A 7,407-nucleotide genomic window follows, 5' to 3' on the forward strand; every position below is an offset into this window, starting at 1 on the left:
CTCTGGATCATGGCCGTTAATGAGTTTATATGGTGCTCAGAGGTGGTTCATGAGCATGTCTGCCAGGAATCCAGCCAGAAGTGCAGAGTGATGGGGAGATGGGACCCATTCCTGACTCCATGCGAGCTTGGAGGTTTCAGTCACAAATCCTGCATACCTGATTTTTCAGTGGATTCACGTCTCATACTTTATGTCACTGATATACCAAGAGTAGCACATTTGATGGGTGTAAAGTAGAAGGCAATCAATCTTGAGATACATACATATATATATATCACTGTTATTATATCACTGTTCTCCCGTTGTTCATCGATTTGCTCTAGCGGGCCCAGTAGCGTCTCCATTGGAGACTTTGTTGTTACTGTGTTTGGCATATATATATATACATATATATCGATATGTATAATCCCATATATATACATATATATATATATCAGCGCACAAGGCTCAACCTGTAACAACATGTTAGTGATATTTTATACAGGGGCTTAATGGCTCCAAGGTGAGATACACATTTTTCACACACTTTTCTCTAAGGAAATCTTATAGTATCATCATGGGGCAGGCTTGGATGGTGGTGGGAAAATTCAAAATAATAGTGGTAGGAAGCTATAAAGGTGGTGGGATTGGTGCTGAAATATTGAATGTAATAAATCATTTTGAACAACTTTATAAAAATAAAATTTAAAAAAACACATTTTACAGAGGCAAAGGTGTATGTCCCCATTCTTGGGGTCACTTGCCTCTCTGAGATGTATAATCCCTTTCTTTTATTTCATTGTGCATATTCTGTTTTAGAGATCTGCCTACTCAACTTGGGGTGACTTCCTTTTCCCCTCCTTCATTTCACAGATAAACTCATCTTACATCTCTGTCACTTCCCTCCTGAAATTCTTTCTTAAAGAGCATGCAGACATTTCAGAGTCTCCACCTCCTTCTAGAACCTCCCCATGTGGCTTTCCTGAAATTTACTTTACAATATCACTAATAATTAGAACAGTAACAATAGTTTCCATTGGTGGAACACTTGCTCTATTCCAAGTCCTTGGTTGCATTTTTCATTGAATCACATTACCTAGTTAGTATAGTGGCCATCACTGTTAGAGACATCAAAACTAACTTTGAGAGTTTTAAAAGATACCCCCCAGGTTATGCAAGCAATAAGAGATAGAAGCAGATTGAAACTTAGGCCAGAGTGACCCTGAAATCTTCTGATCTTAACCATGTTAGACGCCCTGACCCAGAGGGCCAGGGAAACAGGGACTTACATGCACCAGAAGTGATTTGAAGCATACAAAAGCGTCAAGAGTCTGTGAGTTCTGTAAATATGTAAACGTAGCCACAGCAGTACTACCATGATCTCACTGTGCAGTGGCTACAGGATTGAGCCTCCCTTACAGTTCCATTTGCAGATCCTGCTGGAAGTGCACGTGCAATGGAGGGGTCAGGGCTTTGGCAGCTCCACACGGACCTCTCAATATCTGGCTCTGCTAAAAAATCACATGTCGATTCATCATCCAAGTGCTCAAAGTACCAACAGTTCATCCATTGCATGACTTTTGCTCAGGTTTTGTTCAATTAGAAAAAAAAATAACTCTTTATTCTCTTCAATTATAGAAAACTCTGGAAGGTACTTTTCAAAATGCCACTCAATGACAAAATGCTTTCTCCTTGACATCTTCCTCACCCTCATTTTCAAAGGAAGAGTTTGTGTTTTAATCAGAACAATGCCTGGGAAGTCCTTCCCTTGTCATTTTAATGACTTTCATGGCCTTCCCTTTTTTGTTTGCTTTTTTTGGTTTGGTTTGGTTTGGTTTGGTTTTTGTTTTTTTTGTTTTATTTAGGCAAGAGGGTATTTGGGGTCACACCCAGTGGTGCTCAGGGTTTACTCCTTTCTCTGAACTTAGGTACCATTCTTGGCAAGCTCATGGGACCATATGGAGTGCAGAGGATCAAACCTACACTGGCTACATGCAAGGCAAGTGACATACCTATTGTTCTATAGCTCCAGCCCCTCCTCCACCTTCCTTTTGATGTCTCAGCTTTAATTGCTTTGTTTGCCCTCAATATCAATGCTATTTGTTTTGCAAACAACATGAATCCCTCCACTATGTTTTATTCCTGAGTGCCTATATCCTCAATTCTCATCTCGCAAGAGGAAACATTTTGTCTTACCTGATAGGTCAATCAAATAAGAACTTGAATATGCTTGAGAAACTATGCTCATTCCAATCAGAAAAAAAAAGGCAGTATCCTGTACCCATAAAAACAATAGTTTTTGTTTAAAAGTTTTATATCTGATCTAGATCTAAGACTTTGTGAAGTGAGGTAAAGTAGAGGGAGAGCCTCCAGAAGGGAGTCTACCACTTTTTTCTTTTCTCATCTCTGTCACCCAAGGAACTGCCTGTGGAGGTTTAGAACTGATGAAAGTCAGCTTTGAGCGCCTCCGTAACACAGAACTTCCATATCACCAGGTCCACATTCAATTGTCAAATTGTACCTGAATTTCATTTGATCTATTTCTCTCTGATTCTCTTCTTTACCTCACTTTCACTTAAACACACGCACAAAAAGCCCTTTTTGTATGTTGGTAGAAGAGCATGTGAAGCTGTATTCTAATATCTAACATGGTGATTATATTTGACAACATTGTACTGCATAATTGAAATGACTTGTTAAAAGAGTAGACTTTAAATAAAGGATAAAAAAACAAATATGTGGGAAATGAAGAAATTCTTCCACTCAACATATGTATATTAAGTAATCTCAAGATGATTTAAGCATTTAAAGGTATTTATCACATATACCTCAATAAAGCTAGAAAAATAAGCATTTCTGTTAGAACAAATTTCATTCTGCTGTGTCTTAGGCATGAAATTATTAAATTTCACCAGTGACTGTTATGTTTTCTTGATCACATCAAGACATATGGTGATGAATGAAAAAATAGAAACTTTGGATAATTGGAGTTTTTGTCATTTATATATTACCTACTGTATGTGTGGCTGTTCCAAATTTTATATTCAATATCATATATAACAATATCTGTGGGTTTGAGTAATAATTCCAAGAGTCACAGTCCCAGATGTTTAAATCCAAAAATCTAAAATCCTGAAAATTATAATCGTGAAGGACTAAAATCCCAAAACTGAAATTTTGAAAGACATGCATTAAAGACATGCATTTATATAATTAAAAGAAGATTTGCTGAAGAAACTTAGTAAAACACAATTGGACATTTCACAGGTGACTTTACACAATAAACTATATTATCAGGAAAAATTTTATCTTTCACAAATTTAGATGTACACTAAAATGTATCTTTTTTTGTTGAGTCTCATTTATCAAAATGTGTTTTGTTAATGCTGGGGAATCTCTACATCAGCAAGTGTCTTTGGTTCAGAAAGTGCTGAGGGGGCCAGAGAATACAACGTTAAGACATTGTCTTGCATGTGTTTGATCCCTGACACTGATTCTGATCTCCCAAGTACCTCCAAGTGTTATCTCTGAGCACAAAGCCAGGAACTGGGTTTGTTGGGCCAAACCCAACCACCCTCCAAAAGAGAAGGTGCTGAAATGTTGAATTCTTGAAGAGTGCTGTCTAAAGGCAAAACTGGCATAATGTGAAAGGGAAGAAGTTGCATGGGATTGAATGATTTGGCGGGAATATATTCTTATATCTTTTGCTTGAATATTCACTTTTATTTGTTTTTCAAGATTTCAACTTTACTCAGGATTATAGGTGTTTGAAACTGTATCTCAGGATTATCATCAACATCAAATATGTCCATTTGTGTGTATGTTTCTGAATGTGCATATGCACATGTATGTATTCTGTCTGTATATGTGTTTTTTAATGTAGGAGTATTGCTATTTATTCATCCATTGATTAGGCTGATTGAATTGGGCATGAACTCCACCTTACTTTGTTTTCTTTTTTATAAATTTATTTATTGAATCACCATGAGAACAGTTATAAAGCTTTTGGGTTTAAGTCTCCATCATACAATGACGAAACACCCGTCCCTTCACGAGTGCCCATTTCCACCACCAAAAACCCCCGTATACACCACATCCTACACCCTTCCCTACCTGTGGGGCTGATGATTTCCACATTACTCTCTCTCTACATTTATTACATTCAATATTTCGACACCAGACCCACCACTATTATTTGGGATTTTACCCCAACACTCAGATCTGCCAAAAAGGCACTGTAGTACTGTAGCACTGTCCTCCTATTGTTGATCTATTTGCTTGAGCGGGCCTAGTAATGTCTCTATTGTGAGACTTGTTGTTACTGTGTTTGGCATATCGAGAACGTTACGGGGAGCTGGCCAGGCTTTGCTGTGCGGGCGAGATACTCTTGGTAGCTTGCTGGGCTCTCCAAGAGGGGCGGAAGAATCTAACACAGGTCTGCCAGGTTGGCCGCGTGCAAAGCAAATGCCCTACCTGCTGTGATATTTCTCCAGCCCAACTGTAGACAATTTGTTTTCAATTCCTGATTATGAATAACATATGATGTTGCACGGCTGTAGTAGTGGCCGCACTATTTTGGAATTCCGAAATTTTAACAATTAAATCTGGAGGGATTTCTGCTAAAACCTGCTGGGTTCCAAGATTTGTTCCTGAGTCTCTGGGATCATGGTCATTAAGCAGCTTGATCAGGAGCCTGAGAGGCTGGTTGTGGGAGGCGACTTGGGGTCTCGTTGGGGCTGGGAGGAAAGGGCCAGCTCCACCCCCATCCCGTGAGGCCCTGTGTGTCTTGTCACTGCGGGCCCAAACCTGACTGTCCAATGGCCTCTGGAGGATGGTGGCCACCGAGCCACCAGGGGGAATAGGCCAAGGCATGAAACTGATTTCCAACTGGGGTGGCCTGGCACCGCTAACCTACTGCAGGAACAAGACACATTTCTGCCAAAAGCCGCTGGGTTCCTAGATTTGTTTCTGAGTCTCTTGGATCATGGCCATTAAGCAGTTCGATCAGGAACCAGAGAGGTCTTGCCTCCAATTATATAGCTGAACCGGAGGTGGTTTGTGGGTGTGTCTCCCACATACCTGACTTTTGGCCATTTACTTTCTTGGTAAAGTTGGCCCCAAGTTGTTGGGATCTAGCCAAAGGCACAGCAGCAATTTTGAGGTATCTAGAAGTCTGAAGACACCATCAGGCTGCTGATGCACTCACCTTACAGGTACAGATTGACCTGTGGGCAGCACCATACCCCCAAGTGTGTGTGTTATTTTGGAACCTGAATATCTTTATGGCCTCTGAGGCTTGTATATATCAGCCAAAATTCCATTAATAAGTGTCTCCCAAGATGCTGCACACCCAGTTTCCAGTCATTTTCACAACAGCAAAACATTGCATGTTTATACCGCAATTTGCACAAATACACAAGTTTTCTTGCCTTTGTTGAGGTCAGATGCATTGTTTCACCTTCATATTCATCTATAAAATAGTAGAAAAGAAATCTGACTTCCTGGAATTGCTGTGACACACAAGATACATGGGTTCCATGCCTCAGCCTGAGATTTAAAGTCCTGGTCCATTCCTCATTTAACTGGAAAAAGGTGAAGAAAAATCCCAATGACCTGATAAGACAACTCCAAAACCAAAGTACCTAAGAAGGTCCTTGTTGACTTTCTCCCTCTGCTACTGTCTCACTCAGAGGTTTTCAAATAGGGATAATCCTACCCCCAGAGGATGTTCACCAATATCTAATTTTGGGGTCATGGTACTCAGGGGATTCTAACTTCTAGTTTAAACAGACAAAACATCAAGTTTAGTTTCCTATGTAGGCTGCACAAGACAGCCTACAATTTGCAGCAAAAAATTATCCAGATCAAATTGTCAACAGTACCAAAGTTGAGAATATCTATGCTCAGGGTCAGCCTAAACTGCTTCTTTCTTTTGGGGGGGGGGTGTCACACCACACATGGGGTTACTCCTGGCTCTGTACTCAGGAATTATTCCTGGCGGTGCTCAGGGGACCATATGGGATGCTGGAAATCGAACCCAGGGCAGCTGCATGCAAGACAAATGCCCTACCCGCTGTGCTATCGCTCCAGCCCCCTAAGCTGCTTCTTGAGGATAGGGGATAGCTCTACAATCTGTTGGAAGTATGCAGAGTTACAGCTTTAAAGAGGCTCTTCCTTTAGGGAATACAAGAGTTTATGCATGAATTTACAAAAACAATGTGTCTGAGAGGGCCTTTTCATATGAAAAGCTCTTGGGCAAGAAATCTAGGTTAACTTCCCTATTGTAAGAATGAACCACTCCTTGTTATTTTCATCCCCGCAACTTCAAAGTCATTGACTTTCTCTCCAGTCTATCTATACTCAAGACCTCCCTTTAGTTCTCTGCATCAAAGCCAGAGGGACATTCTAAAACCTTGTATTCTTCATATCTCTGTATTCAGTCCCTTGATGCCTTCCTATCAGTCCTGTACCAAACCCAAACACTTATATCTAGCATATAAAACTCAGCAAGGGAAGGTTTACTCACCTGACCTCAGAGCTCACCTGAGCACCCCTCACCACATACCTCTATCCTAGCCTCACCCAATGGAGATGTAGTCATTCATCTATTTGTTTATATTTCCTTGCCTGGAAAGATCTTCCTTCCTGTTTTATAAAACTGGTTAATTCCTACTTGTGCTGCAAGACTCAGCTTCAGTATCACAAGAACCTTTCCCAGATTCCCTTGCTACATTCAGTGTCCTGTGTTGTGCCCTGGCCTCTTTCCCAGTTCTTCTCACAATGGAATGCAGTCTTTGTCTCAATCTGATCAACCCACCAGAGAGGGAGCTGCCGAAGAGAAGGCACTGAGACTTTCATCTTTCTCTCAAGAGAACCTAACATATACCCTGGAAAAAGCTAGTATTTCTTAAATCGTGGGGGAATGAATGGAAGGGATGATGGATGAAGTTGTTCTCAAAGATTGAGCAAGTCAGCTGCTGAGAGCGAGCATTGCATTGACGAGAGAGCAATGAGAACATGCCACTTCAAGTTAGCTGCTTTTATTGAACAGTTAAATATCTTCACCTCATGGATGTTCCCAAGGAACAGATGCATAACACCACAAGGGAGTATACACAAGAGATGGGGGGGGGGGTAACCACTTTGGTCAGGAGAGAGACTTGAGATGCAGCAAAGCTGCATATCTCAGCTTGTTGGCAGCAGCAGAAGACAGGAACTCACAAAGTCCCTTAATCAGTGTCTAGAAGGCCTTCATCTGGACTGTTCGGAACTGGCATTTCTAGTGAGTTCTTTGAAGCAATGCAAAAAAGCAAATGATGATGTAGAAAGAAAGGATTCTAGCTTCGTCCTAAGGAGCTTGGGAGAGCGTAGTCAAGCTTTCTTTCTAGCTCTTGGCTTATTTTTCAGGAACTGGTGGCCAAGGTCAAT

The sequence above is a fragment of the Sorex fumeus genome, unplaced genomic scaffold (genome assembly GCF_029834395.1).
Source record: "Sorex fumeus unplaced genomic scaffold, SorFum_2.1 ptg000063l, whole genome shotgun sequence".
Classification (NCBI taxonomy): domain Eukaryota; kingdom Metazoa; phylum Chordata; class Mammalia; order Eulipotyphla; family Soricidae; genus Sorex; species Sorex fumeus.